The 20,000-nt window shown below is 51.0% G+C and overlaps 1 protein-coding gene across 1 annotated transcript in view; it reads right to left on the bottom strand.

The window, feature by feature from the left end:
- Positions 1 to 20,000, bottom strand: part of LOC139394311 (mastermind-like protein 3) — a 224,348-nt gene that overhangs the window by 152,802 nt on the left and 51,546 nt on the right. The gene's annotated exons all lie outside the window — the stretch shown is intronic.

Genomic DNA, 20,000 nt, shown 5'->3' with positions numbered 1-20,000 from the left:
CAACCACACCATGTCATTCCCCTATAGGACACAACCACACCATGTCACCCCCCTATAGAACACAACCACACCATGTCACCCCCCTATAGAACACAACCACACCATGTCACCCCCCTATAGAACACAACCACACCATGTCATTCCCCTATAGAACACAACCACACCATGTCATTCCCCTATAGGACACAACCACACCATGTCATTCCCCTGTAGACCACAACCACACCATGTCATTCCCCTATAGAACACAACCACACCATGTCATTCCCCTATAGGACACAACCACACCATGTCATTCCCCTATAGGACACAACCACACCATGTCACCCCCCTATAGGACACAACCACACCATGTCATTCCCCTATAGGACACAACCACACCATGTCATTCCCCTATAGGACACAACCACACCATGTCATTCCCCTATAGGACACAACCACACCATGTCATTCCCCTATAGAACACAACCACACCATGTCATTCCCCTATAGAACACAACCACACCATGTCATTCCCCTATAGAACACAACCACACCATGTCATTCCCCTATAGAACACAACCACACCATGTCATTCCCCTATAGGACACAACCACACCATGTCACCCCCCTATAGAACACAACCACACCATGTCACCCCCCTATAGGACACAACCACACCATGTCATTCCCCTGTAGGACACAACCACACCATGTCATTCCCCTATAGGACACAACCACACCATGTCATTCCCCTATAGGACACAACCACACCATGTCACCCCCCTATAGGACACAACCACACCATGTCATTCCCCTATAGGACACAACCACACCATGTCACCCCCCTATAGAACACAACCACACCATGTAATTCCCCTATAGAACACAACCACACCATGTCATTCCCCTATAGGACACAACCACACCATGTCATTCCCCTATAGAACACAACCACACCATGTCACCCCCCTATAGGACACAACCACACCATGTCACCCCCCTATAGAACACAACCACACCATGTCATTCCCCTATAGAACACAACCACACCATGTCATTCCCCTATAGGACACAACCACACCATGTCATTCCCCTATAGAACACAACCACACCATGTCATTCCCCTATAGGACACAACCACACCATGTCATTCCCCTATAGAACACAACCACACCATGTCATTCCCCTATAGAACACAACCACACCATGTCATTTCCCTATAGAACACAACCACACCATGTCACCCCCCTATAGAACACAACCACACCATGTCACCCCCCTATAGGACACAACCACACCATGTCATTCCCCTATAGGACACAACCACACCATGTCATTCCCCTATAGGACACAACCACACCATGTCACCCCCCTATAGAACACAACCACACCATGTCATTCCCCTATAGGACACAACCACACCATGTCATTCCCCTATAGAACACAACCACACCATGTCATTCCCCTATAGGACACAACCACACCATGTCATTCCCCTATAGAACACAACCACACCATGTCACCCCCCTATAGAACACAACCACACCATGTCACCCCCCTATAGAACACAACCACACCATGTCACCCCCCTATAGGACACAACCACACCATGTCACCCCCCTATAGAACACAACCACACCATGTCACCCCCCTATAGAACACAACCACACCATGTCACCCCCCTATAGAACACAACCACACCATGTCACCCCCCTATAGAACACAACCACACCATGTCACCCCCCTATAGGACACAACCACACCATGTCACCCCCCTATAGGACACAACCACACCATGTCATTCCCCTATAGAACACAACCACACCATGTCATTCCCCTATAGAACACAACCACACCATGTCACCCCCCTATAGAACACAACCACACCATGTCATTCCCCTATAGAACACAACCACACCATGTCACCCCCCTATAGAACACAACCACACCATGTCATTCCCCTATAGAACACAACCACACCATGTCATTCCCCTATAGAACACAACCACACCATGTCACCCCCCTATAGAACACAACCACACCATGTCATTCCCCTATAGAACACAACCACACCATGTCATTCCCCTATAGAACACAACCACACCATGTCATTCCCCTATAGGACACAACCACACCATGTCACCCCCCTATAGGACACAACCACACCATGTCACCCCCCTATAGAACACAACCACACCATGTCACCCCCCTATAGGACACAACCACACCATGTCACCCCCCTATAGGACACAACCACACCATGTCACCCCCCTATAGAACACAACCACACCATGTCACCCCCCTATAGAACACAACCACACCATGTCACCCCCCTATAGAACACAACCACACCATGTCACCCCCCTATAGAACACAACCACACCATGTCACCCCCCTATAGGACACAACCACACCATGTCATTCCCCTATAGAACACAACCACACCATGTCACCCCCCTATAGGACACAACCACACCATGTCATTCCCCTATAGGACACAACCACACCATGTCATTCCCCTATAGGACACAACCACACCATGTCATTCCCCTATAGGACACAACCACACCATGTCACCCCCCGATAGAACACAACCACACCATGTCACCCCCCTATAGGACACAACCACACCATGTCACTCCCCTATAGAACACAACCACACCATGTCACCCCCCTATAGGACACAACCACACCATGTCATTCCCCTATAGAACACAACCACACCATGTCACCCCCCTATAGGACACAACCACACCATGTCATTCCCCTATAGAACACAACCACACCATGTCATTCCCCTATGGAACACAACCACACCATGTCATTCACCTATAGGACACAACCACACCATGTCATTCCCCTATAGAACACAACCACACCATGTCATTCCCCTATAGAACACAACCACACCATGTCACCCCCCTATAGGACACAACCACACCATGTCATTCCCCTATAGAACACAACCACACCATGTCATTCCCCTATAGGACACAACCACACCATGTCATTCCCCTATAGGACACAACCACACCATGTCACCCCCCTATAGGACACAACCACACCATGTCATTCCCCTATAGGACACAACCACACCATGTCATTCCCCTATAGAACACAACCACACCATGTCACCCCCCTATAGAACACAACCACACCATGTCATTCCCCTATAGAACACAACCACACCATGTCATTCCCCTATAGGACACAACCACACCATGTCATTCCCCTGTAGGACACAACCACACCATGTCATTCCCCTATAGAACACAACCACACCATGTCATTCCCCTATAGGACACAACCACACCATGTCACCCCCCTATAGGACACAACCACACCATGTCATTCCCCTGTAGACCACAACCACACCATGTCATTCCCCTATGGAACACAACCACACCATGTCATTCCCCTGTAGACCACAACCACACCATGTCATTCCCCTATAGGACACAACCACACCATGTCATTCCCCTATAGAACACAACCACACCATGTCATTCCCCTATAGAACACAACCACACCATGTCATTCCCCTATGGAACACAACCACACCATGTCATTCCCCTATAGGACACAACCACACCATGTCATTCCCCTGTAGGACACAACCACATCATGTCATTCCCCTGTAGGACACAACCACACCATGTCATTCTCCTATAGAACACAACCACACCATGTCATTCCCCTATAGAACACAACCACACCATGTCATTCCCCTATGGAACACAACCACACCATGTCATTCCCCTATAGGACACAACCACACCATGTCATTCCCCTGTAGGACACAACCACACCATGTCATTCCCCTATGGAACACAACCACACCATGTCATTCCCCTATAGAACACAACCACACCATGTCATTCCCCTATAGAACACAACCACACCATGTCATTCCCCTATAGGACACAACCACACCATGTCATCCCCCTATAGAACACAACCACACCATGTCATTCCCCTATAGAACACAACCACACCATGTCATTCCCCTGGCACAACGTAGACACACACACACTCGACGGTCATCATGATCATATGCAGATGGTACACACACACACACACACACACACTATGGATACGACAGTAAGTTGTGCTGAGAGGGATGCATGTCAGAGGTAAATGACATCATTACCATATAAATGACTTCCAACCCAAATCAACCCAAATCAAATCAAATCACATGTTATTGGTCACATGGTTAGCAGATGTTAATGCCAGTGTAGCGAAATGCTGGTGCTTCTAGTTCCGGCCATGCAGTAGTAACCAACGAGTAATCTAACCTAACAATTCCACAACTACTACCTTACACACACACACACACAAGTGTAAAGGGAACCAAACACATCTGATAATACAGCCACCACCAGACACACACACACACACAGTAAACAGCTACACACACACCCAACCAACCAATAAAGAGCAACAAGACCACAACAAGACTAATGCTAAAAGCTAGCCCAGAACCAATGGAGAATGCTAAGACGGCTACAGCTAAGCCAAAAGCTTGCCTGATTACAGCTGGATATGGCTAATGTTAGCCTAGCATTCAATTGGTACGACAGCTAGCTGTTATTGTACATTAGAGGTATGCTACGACAGCTAGCTGTTATTGTACATTAGAGGTATGCTACCACAGCTAGCTGTTATTGTACATTAGAGGTATGCTACGACAGCTAGCTGTTATTGTACATTAGAGATATGCTACGACAGCTAGCTGTTATTGTACATTAGAGATATGCTACCACAGCTAGCTGTTATTGTACATTAGAGGTATGCTACCACAGCTAGCTGTTATTGTACATTAGAGATATGCTACGACAGCTAGCTGTTATTGTACATTAGAGGTATGCTACGACAGCTAGCTGTTATTGTACATTAGAGGTATGCTACCACAGCTAGCTGTTATTGTACATTAGAGGTATGCTACCACAGCTAGCTGTTATTGTACATTAGAGGTATGCTACGACAGCTAGCTGTTATTGTACATTAGAGATATGCTACGACAGCTAGCTGTTATTGTACATTAGAGGTATGCTACCACAGCTAGCTGTTATTGTACATTAGAGGTATGCTACCACAGCTAGCTGTTATTGTACATTAGAGATATGCTACGACAGCTAGCTGTTATTGTACATTAGAGGTATGCTACCACAGCTAGCTGTTATTGTACATTAGAGGTATGCTACCACAGCTAGCTGTTATTGTACATTAGAGATATGCTACGACAGCTAGCTGTTATTGTACATTAGAGGTATGCTACCACAGCTAGCTGTTATTGTACATTAGAGGTATGCTACCACAGCTAGCTGTTATTGTACATTAGAGATATGCTACGACAGCTAGCTGTTATTGTACATTAGAGGTATGCTACCACAGCTAGCTGTTATTGTACATTAGAGGTATGCTACCACAGCTAGCTGTTATTGTACATTAGAGATATGCTACGACAGCTAGCTGTTATTGTACATTAGAGGTATGCTACCACAGCTAGCTGTTATTGTACATTAGAGATATGCTACGACAGCTAGCTGTTATTGTCCCCGTAAGAAGGGGCTGTTATTATCTGATCTGTCGCTCTGCCACAAAGAGAGCAAGAGAGACAGAGACATAGAGAGAGACATAGAGAGAGAGAGTGTGAGAGAGAGAGACAGAGAGACAGAGAGAGACAGAGAGAGAGACAGAGAGAGAGACAGAGAGTGTGTGTGAGAGTGAGAGAGAGAGAGACACAGAGAGAGAGAGAGAGAGAGAGAGAGAGAGAGAGAGAGACAGAGAGAGTGTGTGAGAGTGAGAGAGAGAGAGACAGAGAGAGGGAGAGAGAGAGACAGAGAGATAGAGTGTGAGAGTGAGAGAGAGACAGAGAGAGGGAGAGAGAGTGTGAGAGGGAGAGAGAGAGAGAGAAAACACACTGCGGCCTGCTCTCAACACACACTCTGCTATCCTCCTCTTGCTCTTCCTGCTCATACTCTCTCTATTCTGGATCCATTTTTCCCCTCACTCTCTCTCCCCCACACCCTGAGGCCACAAACATTTGCACGTCACACACACACGCCACAGAACACCAGCAGCAGGCTTTGTTCCAGCACTTTCCCCGTGGGGTCTGGAGGAAGTAGGAGCAGAAACACATCCATCCTAGACTGACGTTTCTTACCACCATCATTTATTCATGAGTCTGAACATTAGAGCAGGGCTCTCCCTCTCTCCTCCCTCTCTCCTCCCTCTCTCCTCCCTCTCTCTCTCTCTCCTTCCTCTCTCCTCCCTCTCTCCCTCTCTCCTTCTCTCCTCCCTCTCTCCTTCTCTCCTCCCTCTCTCCTTCCACTCTCCTTCCACTCTCCTCCCACTCTCCTTCTCTCCTCCCACTCTCCTTCTCTCCTCCCACTCTCCTTCTCTCCTCCCTCTCTCCTTCTCTCCTCCCTTTCTCCTCCCACTCTCCCCCCTCTCCTCCCTCTCCTCCCTCTCCTCCTCTCCTCCTCTCCTCCCTCTCCTCCTCTCCTCCTCTCCTCCCTCTCCTCCTCTCCTCCCTCTCTCCTTCTCTCCTCCCTCTCTCCTTCTCTCCTCCCTTTCTCCCCCTCTCCTCCCTCTCCTCCCTCTCCTCCTCTCCTCCTCTCCTCCCTCTCCTCCTCTCCTCCTCTCCTCCCTCTCCTCCTCTCCTCCCTCTCCTCCTCTCCTCCCTCTCCTCCCTCTCCTCCTCTCCTCCCTCTCCTCCTCTCCTCCCTCTCCTCCCTCTCCTCCTCTCCTCCCTCTCCTCCTCTCCTCCTCTCCTCCCTCTCCTCCCACTCTCCTTCTCTCCTCCCTCTCTCCTTCTCTCCTCCCTTTCTCCTCCCACTCTCCCCCCTCTCCTCCTCTCCTCCTCTCCTCCTCTCCTCCCTCTCTCCTTCTCTCCTCCCTTTCTCCTCCCACTCTCCTCCTCTCCTCCCTCTCCTCCCTCTCCTCCTCTCCTCCCTCTCCTCCTCTCCTCCTCTCCTCCCTCTCCTCCTCTCCTCCCTCTCCTCCTCTCCTCCCTCTCCTCCTCTCCTCCCTCTCCTCCTCTCCTCCTCTCCTCCCTCTCCTCCCACTCTCCTTCTCTCCTTCTCTCCTCCCTTTCTCCTCCCACTCTCCCCCCTCTCCTCCTCTCCTCCCTCTCCTCCCCTCCTCCTCTCCTCCTCTCCTCCCTCTCCTCCTCTCCTCCTCTCCTCCCTCTCCTCCTCTCCTCCCTCTCCTCCTCTCCTCCCTCTCCTCCTCTCCTCCCTCTCCTCCTCTCCTCCTCTCCTCCTCTCCTCCCTCTCCTCCCTCTCCTCCCACTCTCCTTCTCTCCTCCCTCTCTCCTTCTCTCCTCCCTTTCTCCTCCCACTCCTCCTCTCCTCCCTCTCCTCCCTCTCCTCCTCTCCTCCTCTCCTCCTCTCCTCCCTCTCTCCTTCCTTTCTCCTCCCACTCTCCCCCCTCTCCTCCCTCTCCTCCTCTCCTCCCTCTCCTCCTCTCCTCCTCTCCTCCCTCTCCTCCTCTCCTCCCCCTCTCCTCCCTCTCCTCCTCTCCTCCCTCTCCTCCCTCTCCTCCCACTCTCCCCCCTCTCCTCCTCTCCTCCCTCTCCTCCTCTCCTCCCTCTCCTCCTCTCCTCCCTCTCCTCCCTCTCCTCCTCTCCTCCTCTCCTCCCTCTCCTCCCTCTCCTCCTCTCCTCCCTCTCCTCCTCTCCTCCTCTCCTCCTCCTCTCCTCCCCTCCTCTCCTCCTCTCCTCCTCTCTGTCCCTCCCTCTCTGTCCCTCCCTCTCTCTCTCCCCCGATACCTCCGCCCTCCCTCTTGCTCTCCCTCTCTGTCCCTCCCTCTCTGTCCCTCCCTCTCTGTCCCTCCCTCTCTGTCCCTCCCTCTCTCTCTCCCTCTTCACAAAACAATCAACAGTGTTTTCTGGCAGTCGAGTGTGTGTGTGTTTAGGGGACAGTAAAGGGACGGACAGTCAGTCTGCCTCGGGCTCTGAGGCTTTTCATCCCAGCCTCAGTCGCCATGGTGACGCCCCTCCCATTGCCCCCTCCAGCAGCCAATGAAAACGCCGAAAAACCACGGTAGCTTCCTGATTCCCGACAATGATTTTTAAAGAGACAGTGTACATTTAAAACGTCAGCCACTTGCAGTCATAGAGGCAGTAGGCATCACGAAAGCAGGTCACCTAATGTAGCAGGTGTAAAACAGACGCCCGAGTCCCACATCTGCCTTTCAGCAGAAAAGGAAGCTAGGTTGAATTAGCTGTATCCCTGCAAACCAGATAACTACGACTAATGGGGGCTGGCACAATTCCCCTGTAACTCCGTAACCCACGGTTACGGATGAAGAGCGAAATGAAAATGAAATAAGCGTTTGGAAGAAGAAGAAGAAAGGGCCTTTTGGGAAGAACAGCTGACTGAAGACGGGGACACAGGCATTTGTGTTGTCGAGTCGGTTTCCACGACAACATCTGGTCTTAACAACGGGACACACAGGCATTTGTGTTGTCGAGTCGGTTTCCACGACAACATCTGGTCTTAACAACGGAACACACAGGCATTTGTGTTGTCGAGTCGGTTTCCACGACAACATCTGGTCTTAACAACGGGACACACAGGCATTTGTGTTGTCGAGTCGGTTTCCACGACAACATCTGGTCTTAACAACGGGACACACAGGCATTTGTGTTGTCGAGTCGGTTTCCACGACAACATCTGGTCGTAACAACGGGACACACAGGCATTTGTGTTGTCGAGTCGGTTTGCACGACAACATCTGGTCTTAACAACGGGACACACAGGCATTTGTGTTGTCGAGTCGGTTTCCACGACAACATCTGGTCTTAACAACGGGACACACAGGCATTTGTGTTGTCGAGTCGGTTTCCACGACAACATCTGGTCTTAACAACGGGACACACAGGCATTTGTGTTGTCGAGTCGGTTTCCACGACAACATCTGGTCTTGACAACGGGACACACAGGCATTTGTGTTGTCGAGTCGGTTTCCACGACAACATCTGGTCTTAACAACGGGACACACAGGCATTTGTGTTGTTGAGTCGGTTTCCACGACAACATCTGGTCTTAACAACGGGACACACAGGCATTTGTGTTGTCGAGTCGGTTTCCACGACAACATCTGGTCTTAACAACGGGACACACAGGCATTTGTGTTGTCGAGTCGGTTTCCACGACAACATCGGGTCTTAACAACGGGACACACAGGCATTTGTGTTGTCGAGTCGGTTTCCACGACAACACCTGGTCTTAACAACGGGACACACAGGCATTTGTGTTGTCGAGTCGGTTTCCGCGACAACATCTGATCTTAACAACGGGACACACGGGCATTTGTGTTGTCGAGTCGGTTTCCGCGACAACATCTGGTCTTAACAACGGGACACACGGGCATTTGTGTTGTCGAGTCGGTTTCCGCGACAACATCTGGTCTTAACAACGGGACACACGGGCATTTGTGTTGTCGAGTCGGTTTCCGCGACAACATCTGATCTTAACAACGGGACACACGGGCATTTGTGTTGTCGAGTCGGTTTCCGCGACAACATCTGGTTTTAACAACGGGACACACAGGCATTTGTGTCGTTGAGTCGGTTTCCGCGACAACATCTGATCTTAACAACGGGACACACAGGCATTTGTGTTGTCGAGTCGGTTTCCGCGACAACATCTGATCTTAACAACGGGACACACAGGCATTTGTGTTGTCGAGTCGGTTTCCGCGACAACATCTGGTTTTAACAACGGGACACACAGGCATTTGTGTTGTCGAGTCGGTTTCCGCGACAACATCTGATCTTAACAACGGGACACACAGGCATTTGTGTTGTCGAGTCGGTTTCCGCGACAACATCTGGTCTTAACAACGGGACACACAGGCATTTGTGTTGTCGAGTCGGTTTCCGCGACAACATCTGGTCTTAACAACGGGACACACAGGCATGTGTGTTGTCGAGTCGGTTTCCGCGACAACATCTGGTTTTAACAACGGGACACACAGGCATTTGTGTTGTCGAGTCGGTTTCCGCGACAACATCTGGTCTTAACAACGGGACACACAGGCATTTGTGTTGTCGAGTCGGTTTCCGCGACAACATCTGGTCTTGACAACGGGACACACAGGCATTTGTGTTGTCGAGTCGGTTTCCGCGACAACATCTGGTCTTGACAACGGGACACACAGGCATTTGTGTTGTCGAGTCGGTTTCCACGACAACATCTGGTCTTGACAACGGGACAAACATTGTTGCTCCTTGCTGAAATAAGCTAGGTGTTGTAGCAAACAGGGAATAGAATGGGCTTGAAACCTCTAACCCTGGTAACTTGACTGGTAAACCCATAACAAAATCTCACAGCGAAAACACTTTGACTTCAGATTCTGATGTTGATCCACGGTTTTCTCCAAAACGCAGAATTTCGAACTGGTTCCAAACGTCAAATTCCCGACGTGTTTTTAAAAACACCCTGTGGGTTGCCAGTTCTGCTTTTGACTTGTTTCTCCAAATGTCAAATCCCTCCTGTGAGGTAACGGAACACTCACAACGGCCGCCAGTCATCACATTATGACATCATTGACTTGAATGGGGAGCACGTTCTATTCATTCTATTTCTAAGGCATGTGGTCCGGAGAGGAGGAAGGGAGCATGGGTCAATAACAACTTACCAAATAGGTGTGTGTGTGTGTGTGTCTAAGTGAAAGTGACCTCGTTACCATCCGATCCCCCCCCCACACACACACAGCGAGCCTTCTATTGTCCCTGGACAAAGACCTTCACTAGCATCCCCGAGGGAGGGACCCTGATTCTGCACCCACACACCCTTGCACAGAGTCCTACACACACACACACACACACACACACACACACACACACACACACACACACACACACACACACACACACACACACACACACACACACACACACACACACACACACACACACACGTTACCCTGCTAGCAGAGAGAGTGGGAGGAAGCAGACTAGAGGGATGGTAACAAGGGTAATATAAAGGTAGGGGAGGGTGTGAGGGGGGTTAGGGTGTGTTGCTATGGTAACTAAGTTATGACAAAGGTGGGGGAGGGTGTGAGGGGGGTTAGGGTGTGTTGCTATGGTAACAGGGTTATTACAAAGGTGGGGGAGGGTGTGAGGGGGGGGGGGGTTAGGGTGTGTTGCTATGGTAACAGGGTTATTACAAAGGTGGGGGAGGGTGTGAGGGGGGTTAGGGTGTGTTGCCATGGTAACAGGGGTATTATACAGGTAGGTTGGTGTGAGGGTGTCTTGCTATGGTAACAGGGGTATTATAAAGGTAGGGGAGGGTGTGAGGGGGTTAGGGTGTGTACCTATGGTAACAGTCGAAATTATAAAGGTGGGGGAGGGTGTGAGGGGGGTTAGGGTCTGTTGCTATGGTAACGGGGTTAGTACAAAGGTGGGGGAGGGTGTGTGTGGGGGGGTTAGGGTGTGTTGCTATGGTAACAGGGTTATTACAAAGGTGGGGGAGGGTGTGAGGGGGTTAGGGTGTGTTCCTATGGTAACAGTCGATATTATAGTGAGGGTGTCTTGCTATGGTAACAGGGGTATTATAAGCAACTTAAGAGACTGCTCTGAATGACAGACAGACAGACAGAGTCCGCTTCCTTCTGTCAGAAGAGTGTGTGTGTGTGTGTGTGTATTGGGAGGGGGTCAATGGTTGTGCCAATTAGACTTGAGTTGGTGTGTGTGTGTGTGTGTGTGTGTGTGTGTGTGTGTGTGTGTGTGTTGGGCCAGTCCCTCCATCCCATGTTGTTCTCTCCTCTTCAATCTGTATCAGAATCAACTCTTTGCTCTCTCTGCTGCTTCACACCTCTAAGACACACTGACCTGACATAACACACACACACACGTGTGCAGGCCAACACACACACACACACACCCCATGAGGTCTGCCTCCCTCCTACTCACTCAGTCATTCAAATGATCTCTTTGTCTGGAGGGAGTACGACAGAGAGAAGAAAGAGAGAGAAGAAACAACGAGGGAGGGAGAGAGAGAGAAAGAGAGAGAAGAAACAACGAGGGAGGGAGAGAGAAAGAGAGAGAAGAAACAACGAGGGAGGGAGAGAGAAAGAGAGAGAAGAAACAATGAGGGAGGGAGAGAGAAAGAGAGAGAAGAAACAACGAGGGAGGGAGAGAGAAAGAGAGAGAAGAAACAATGAGGGAGGGAGAGAGAAAGAGAGAGAAGAAATAACGAGGGAGGGAGAGAGAAAGAGAGAGAAGAAACAACGAGGGAGGAAGAGAGAGAGAAAGAGAGAGAAGAAATAACGAGGGAGGGAGAGAGAGAGAAAGAGAGAGAAGAAATAACGAGGGAGGGAGAGAGAAAGAGAGAGAAGAAACAAAGAGGGAGGGAGAGAGAAAGAGAGAGAAGAAACAATGAGGGAGGGAGAGAGAAAGAGAGAAGAAACAACGAGGGAGGGAGAGAGAAAGAGAGAGAAGAAACAACGAGGAAGGGAGAGAAGAAAGAGAGAGAAGAAACAACGAGGGAGGGAGAGAGAAAGAGAGAGAAGAAACAACGAGGGAGTGAGAGAGAAAGAGAGAGAAGAAACAACGAGGGAGGGAGAGAGAAAGAGAGAGAAGAAACAACGAGGGAGTGAGAGAGAAAGAGAGAGAAGAAACAACAAGGGAGGGAGAGAGAAAGAGAGAGAAGAAACAACAAGGGAGGGAGAGAGAAAGAGAGAGAAGAAACAACAAGGGAGGGAGAGAGAAAGAGAGAGAAGAAACAACAAGGGAGGGAGAGAGAAAGAGAGAGAAGAAACAATGAGGGAGGGAGAGAGAAAGAGAGAGAAGAAACAATGAGGGAGTGAGAGAGAAAGAGAGAGAAGAAACAACGAGGAAGGGAGAGAAGAAAGAGAGAGAAGAAACAACGAGGGAGGGAGAGAGAAAGAGAGAGAAGAAACAACGAGGGAGTGAGAGAGAAAGAGAGAGAAGAAACAACAAGGGAGGGAGAGAGAAAGAGAGAGAAGAAACAATGAGGGAGTGAGAGAGAAAGAGAGAGAAGAAACAACGAGGAAGGGAGAGAAGAAAGAGAGAGAAGAAACAACGAGGGAGGGAGAGAGAAAGAGAGAGAAGAAACAACGAGGGAGTGAGAGAGAAAGAGAGAGAAGAAACAACAAGGGAGGGAGAGAGAAAGAGAGAGAAGAAACAACAAGGGAGGGAGAGAGAAAGAGAGAGAAGAAACAATGAGGGAGGGAGAGAGAAAGGGGGGGGAAGACAGGGACAAGAAAGTAGAGGGGGAGAAAAATACATGAGGTAAAAGGAAATGGAGAAAGAATGAGAGAAACAGAAAGAATGAGAGAGAGACAGAAAGAGAGAGAGGTAGCTGCTCAGCGGGCCCCAGTGCTGCCCTGAACTTGTTTGATCCAGTTCCCTCACCAGCCGTTCCTCCACATACATTCCTGTGGTTGGATGAGGCGCTGCAAGGAGAACGACAGAAGGAGAGAGGAAGGAGAGAGAGGAAGGAGAGAGAGGAAGGAGAGAGAGAGAGTAACAAAGGAGAGAGAGGGAGAGAGAGAGAGAGAGGAAGGAGAGAGACAGTAACAAAGGAGAGAGAGAGAGAGAGAGAGAGAGAGGAAGGAGAGAGAGACAGTAACAAAGGAGAGAGAGAGAGAGAGAGGGGAAAGAGAGAGAGAGATACGAGGAAGGAGAGAGACAGTAACAGAGAGAGAGAGAGAGAGAGAGAGAGAGGAAGGAGAGAGAGACAGTAACAAAGGAGAGAGAGAGACAGATAGAAGGGGAGGGAAAGGGAATACTGAAAGAGAGGAAGAGGGCGCCTCTAGACAGAGAGAAGAGCGAGAAAAGGGAGAGCAATCGAGACAGAACCAGCCAGAGTAAACCTACACCAAGTGCCAAAGTTACCTGCTGCTAAAGTTCACCCTTCCCTCCCTCCCTCCCTCCCTCCCTTCCACCCTCCCTCCCTTCCACCCTCCCTCCCTTCCACCCTCCCTCCCTTCCACCCTCCCTCCTTTCTCTTCTCCCACTCAGTAACTTGACTCCTGTTCTTTCTCTCAGTGCCAAAAACAAAACCCTGAATTACACAAGGAGAGAAGAGAGACAGAGAGGAAGGGAGCAACAAAACCCTTTGGTGAAGGACACACACACACACACACACTAGATCTCTAACCAGAGTCACACCTCACACACAATGTGTGTGTACCGCTGGTGTCACAGACACACCACCAAAACCCAGACACACACACACACACACACACACACACACACACACACCACCATAACCCCGACGGTACTGCTTTGAGACGTACAGCGGTAGAACAGTTAGACCGCAACTACGTCACCACGACAACGTCACAACACACGCTGGGAGAATCTTTCCACTCGAAACATACCATAGTCATTCAGTCAACCCTCTGGTGAACAAACGGGGGGGGGGGTCGGGACCCACTGTTGAACAAGCGGGGGGTCGGGACCCTCTGGTGAACAAACGGGGGGGGGGGGGGTCGGGACCCACTGTTGAACAAGCGGGGGGTCGGGACCCTCTGGTGAACAAACGGGGGGGTCGGGACCCACTGTTGAACAAGTGGGGGGTCGGGACCCACTGTTGAACAAGCGGGGGGTCGGGACCCTCTGGTGAACAAACGGGGGGGTCGGGACCCACTGTTGAACAAGCGGGGGGTCGGTACCCTCTGGTGAACAAACGGGGGGGTCGGGACCCACTGTTGAACAAACGGGGGGTCGGGACCCACTGTTGAACAAACGGGGGGGTCGGGACCCACTGTTGAACAAACGGGGGGTCGGGACCCACTGTTGAACAAACGGGGGGTCGGGACACACTGTTGAACAAACGGGGGGGTCGGGACCCACTGTTGAACAAACGGGGGGGGTCGGGATCCACTGTTGAACAAGCGGGGGGTCGGGACCCACTGTTGAACAAGCGGGGGTTCGGGACCCACTGTTGAACAAGCGGGGGGTCGGGACCCACTGTTGAACAAGCGGGGGATCGGGACCCTCTGGTGAACAAACGGGAGGGTCGGGACCCACTGTTGAAAAAGCAGGGGGTTGGTACCCTCTGGTGAACAAACGGGGGGGTCGGGACCCACTGTTGAACAAGCGGGGCGTCAAGACCCACTGTTGAACAAACGGGGGGTCGGGACCCACTGTTGAACAAACGGGGGGGTCGGGACCCTCTGGTGAACAAACGGGGGGGTCGGGACCCACTGTTGAACAAACGGGGGGTCGGGACCCACTGTTGAACAAACAGGGGGGGGTCGGGACCCACTGTTGAACAAACGGGGGGGTCGGGACCCACTGTTGAACAAGCGGGGGGGTCGGGACCCACTGTTGAACAAGCGGGGGGTCGGGACCCACTGTTGAACAAGCGGGGGGTCGGGACCCACTGTTGAACAAACGGGGGGTCGGGACCCACTGTTGAACAGACGGGGGGTCGGGACCCACTGTTGAACAAACGGGGGGGTCGGGACCCACTGTTGAGGGGTCGGGACCCACTGTTGAATCTCATCCTCCCAAGGCTGATGAGCCAGTCTTTCATTTCCTCCCAAATTTCAGAATATCCCATTTTAAATGTTGTTTCATCACTGCATCTCCCCAGTGGGCTCTGGAGAGGAGGAGGTGGAGTCAGGAATCACTGCATCTCCCCAGTGGGCTCTGGAGAGGAGGAGGTGGAGTCACGAGTCCTCTGAAACATGACCCCCCCCAAACCAAGCTCCTTAACCCGGAAGCCAACTGCACCAATGTGTCAGAGGAAACAGCGTTAAACTGACGACTGGAGTCAGCCTGCAGGAGCCCGGCCCGCCACAAGGAGTCGCTAGAGCGCCATGAGCCAAGTAAAGGCCCCCCCCGGCCAAACCCTCCCCTAACTCGGACGACGCTGGGCCAAACCCTCCCCTAACTCGGACGATGCTGGGCCAAACACTCCCCTAACTCGGACGACGCTGGGCCAATTGTGCGCCGCCCTATGGGACTCCCGGTCCCAGCCGGTTGTGACGCCACCTGCGATCGAACACGGGTCTGTAGTGACGATGCAGTGCCTTAGACCGCTGCGCTCCTCCGGAGGCGCGACGAGCCAGGTTTTATAATGAGACAGTCCACGATGCAAGAAATCCTGGGAAAGAACAACGAAATGCAGGGACGGAAATGAAGGTGAAAAGCATCTTGGGACTTACCTATTACCCAGAATGCACCACAGGAGGTCGGGAGGTCACAGCAGAAGGGGGAAGGAGATGAAGAGAAGAGAAGAGAAGAACAACACATTAGATCACTGCAACTGAACAAGGCAACATTCCACAGTCCAGAGTCAATAAGACACTCAACTGGTTTCATTAGTCCACCACCAAACAGAAAAGGTGGATGCTTCTCTACTACACTGACTGACTGCTCATAGCCAGCCAGACCACCTACTGACTGCTCAAACCCAACCAGACCACCTACTGACTGCTCATACCCAGCCAGACCACCTACTGACTGCTCATACCCAGCCAGACCACCTACTGACTGCTCATACCCAGCCAGACCACCCACTGACTGCTCATACCCAGCCAGACCACCTACTGACTGCTCATACCCAGCCAGACCACCTACTGACTGCTCATACCCAGCCAGACCACCTACTGACTGCTCATACCCAGCCAGACCACCTACTGACTGCTCATACCCAGCGAGAACACCCTCTGACTGCTCCTACCTAGCCAGACCGCCGACTAACTGCTCATACCCAGCAAGACCACTGACTGACTGCTCATACCCAGCCAGACCACCGACTGACCACCTACTGACTGCTTATACCCAGCCAGACCACCGACTGACCACCTACTGACTGCTTATACCCAGCCAGACCACCGACTGACCACCTACTGACTGCTCATACCTAGCCAGACCACCTACTTACTGCTCATACCCAGCCAGACAACCGACTGACTGCTCATACCTAGCCAGACCACCTACTGACTGCTCATACCCAGCCAGACCACTGACTGACTGCTCATACCCAGCCAGACCACTGACTGACCACCTACTGACTGCTTATACCCAGCCAGACCACCGACTGACCACCTACTGACTGCTTATACCCAGCCAGACCACCGACTGACCACCTACTGACTGCTCATACCTAGCCAGACCACCTACTGACTGCTCATACCCAGCCAGACCACCGACTAACTGTTCATACCCAGCCAGACCACTGACTGCTCATACCTGGCCAGACCACTCACTGACTGCTCATACCCAGCCAGACAACCGACTGACTGCTCATACCCAGCCAGACCACCTACTGACTGCTCATACGCAGCCAGACCACCTACTGACTGCTCATACGCAGCCAGACCACTGACTGACTGCTCATACCCAGCCAGACCACCTACTGACTGCTCATACCCAGCCAGACCACCTACTGACTGCTCATACCTAGCCACTGACTGACTGCTCATACCCAGCCAGGTCTACCTTCTGACTGTCTCTCTCTCCTGTCTTCACTAGGTCTACCTTCTGACTGTCTCTCTCTCCTGTCTTCACTAGGTCTACCTTCTGACTGTCTCTCCTCCTCTCTTCACTAGGTCTACCTTCTGACTGTCTCTCTCTCCTGTCTTCACTAGGTCTACCTTCTGACTGTCTCTCTTCTGTCTTCACTAGGTCTACCTTCTGACTGTCTGACTGACTGTCTCTCCTCTCTTCACTAGGTCTACCTTCTGACTGTCTCTCTCTCCTGTCTTCACTAGGTCTACCTTCTGACTGTCTCTCTCTCCTGTCTTCACTAGGTCAACCTTTTGTCTGTCTGTCTCTCCTGTCTTCACTAGGTCTACCTTCTGACTGTCTCTCTCTCCTGTCTTCACTAGGTCTACCTTCTGACTGTCTCTCTCTCCTGTCTTCACTAGGTCTACCTTCTGACTGTCTCTCTCTCCTGTCTTCACTAGGTCTACCTTCTGACTGTCTCTCTGTCCTGTCTTCACTAGGTCTACCTTCTGACTGTCTCTCTCTCCTGTCTTCACTAGGTCTACCTTCTGACTGTCTCTCTCTCCTGTCTTCACTAGGTCTACCTTTTGTCTGTCTGTCTCTCCTGTCTTCACTAGGTCTACCTTCTGACTGTCTCTCTCTCCTGTCTTCACTAGGTCTACCTTCTGACTGTCTCTCTCTCCTGTCTTCACTAGGTCTACCTTCTGACTGTCTCTCTCTCCTGTCTTCACTAGGTCTACCTTCTGACTGTCTCTCTCTCCTGTCTTCACTAGGTCTACCTTCTGACTGTCTCTCTCTCCTGTCTTCACTAGGTCTACCTTCTGACTGTCTCTCTCTCCTGTCTTCACTAGGTCTACCTTCTGACTGTCTCTCTTCTGTCTTCACTAGGTCTACCTTCTGACTGTCTGACTGACTGTCTCTCCTCTCTTCACTAGGTCTACCTTCTGACTGTCTCTCTCTCCTGTCTTCACTAGGTCTACCTTCTGACTGTCTCTCTCTCCTGTCTTCACTAGGTCTACCTTCTGACTGTCTCTCTCTCCTGTCTTCACTAGGTCTACCTTTTGTCTGTCTGTCTCTCCTGTCTTCACTAGGTCTACCTTCTGACTGTCTCTCTCTCCTGTCTTCACTAGGTCTACCTTCTGACTGTCTCTCTCTCCTGTCTTCACTAGGTCTACCTTCTGACTGTCTCTCCTCCTCTCTTCACTAGGTCTACCTTCTGACTGTCTCTCTCTCCTGTCTTCACTAGGTCTACCTTCTGACTGTCTCTCTCTCCTGTCTTCACTAGGTCTACCTTCTGACTGTCTCTCTTCTGTCTTCACTAGGTCTACCTTCTGACTGTCTGACTGACTGTCTCTCCTCTCTTCACTAGGTCTACCTTCTGACTGTCTCTCTCTCCTGTCTTCACTAGGTCTACCTTCTGACTGTCTCTCTCTCCTGTCTTCACTAGGTCAACCTTCTGACTGTCTCTCTCTCCTGTCTTCACTAGGTCTACCTTTTGTCTGTCTGTCTCTCCTGTCTTCACTAGGTCTACCTTCTGACTGTCTCTCTCTCCTGTCTTCACTAGGTCTACCTTCTGACTGTCTCTCCTCCTCTCTTCACTAGGTCTACCTTCTGACTGTCTCTCTCTCTCCTGTCTTCACTAGGTCTACCTTCTGACTGTCTCTCCTCCTCTCTTCACTAGGTCTACCTTCTGACTGTCTCTCTCTCCTGTCTTCACTAGGTCTACCTTCTGACTGTCTCTCTCTCCTGTCTTCACTAGGTCTACCTTCTGACTGTCTCTCTCTCCTCTCTTCACTAGGTCTACCTTCTGACTGTCTCTCTCCTGTCTTCACTAGGTCAACCTTCTGACTGTCTCTCTCTCCTCGCTTCACTAGGTCTAACTTCTGACTGTCTCTCTCTCCTGTCTTCACTAGGTCTACCTTCTGACTGTCTCTCTCTCCTGTCTTCACTAGGTCTACCTTCTGACTGTCTCTCTCTCCTGTCTTCACCAGGTCTACCTTCTGACTGTCTCTCCTCCTCTCTTCACTAGGTCTACCTTCTGACTGTCTCTCTCTCCTGTCTTCACTAGGTCTACCTTCTGACTGTCTCTCTTCTGTCTTCACTAGGTCTACCTTCTGACTGTCTGACTGACTGTCTCTCCTCTCTTCACTAGGTCTACCTTCTGACTGTCTCTCTCTCCTGTCTTCACTAGGTCTACCTTTTGTCTGTCTGTCTCTCCTGTCTTCACTAGGTCTACCTTCTGACTGTCTCTCTCTCCTGTCTTCACTAGGTCTACCTTCTGACTGTCTCTCTCTCCTGTCTTCACTAGGTCTACCTTCTGACTGTCTCTCTCTCCTGTCTTCACTAGGTCTACCTTCTGACTGTCTCTCTTCTGTCTTCACTAGGTCTACCTTCTGACTGTCTGACTGAATGTCTCTCCTCTCTTCACTAGGTCTACCTTCTGACTGTCTCTCTCTCCTGTCTTCACTAGGTCTACCTTCTGACTGTCTCTCTCTCCTGTCTTCACTAGGTCTACCTTCTGACTGTCTCTCTCTCCTGTCTTCACTAGGTCAACCTTCTGACTGTCTCTCTCTCC

Source organism: Oncorhynchus clarkii, unplaced genomic scaffold (assembly GCF_045791955.1).
Source record: "Oncorhynchus clarkii lewisi isolate Uvic-CL-2024 unplaced genomic scaffold, UVic_Ocla_1.0 unplaced_contig_2512_pilon_pilon, whole genome shotgun sequence".
Lineage (NCBI taxonomy): Eukaryota > Metazoa > Chordata > Actinopteri > Salmoniformes > Salmonidae > Oncorhynchus > Oncorhynchus clarkii.
This window is presented reverse-complemented; position numbering and strand designations above follow the sequence as displayed.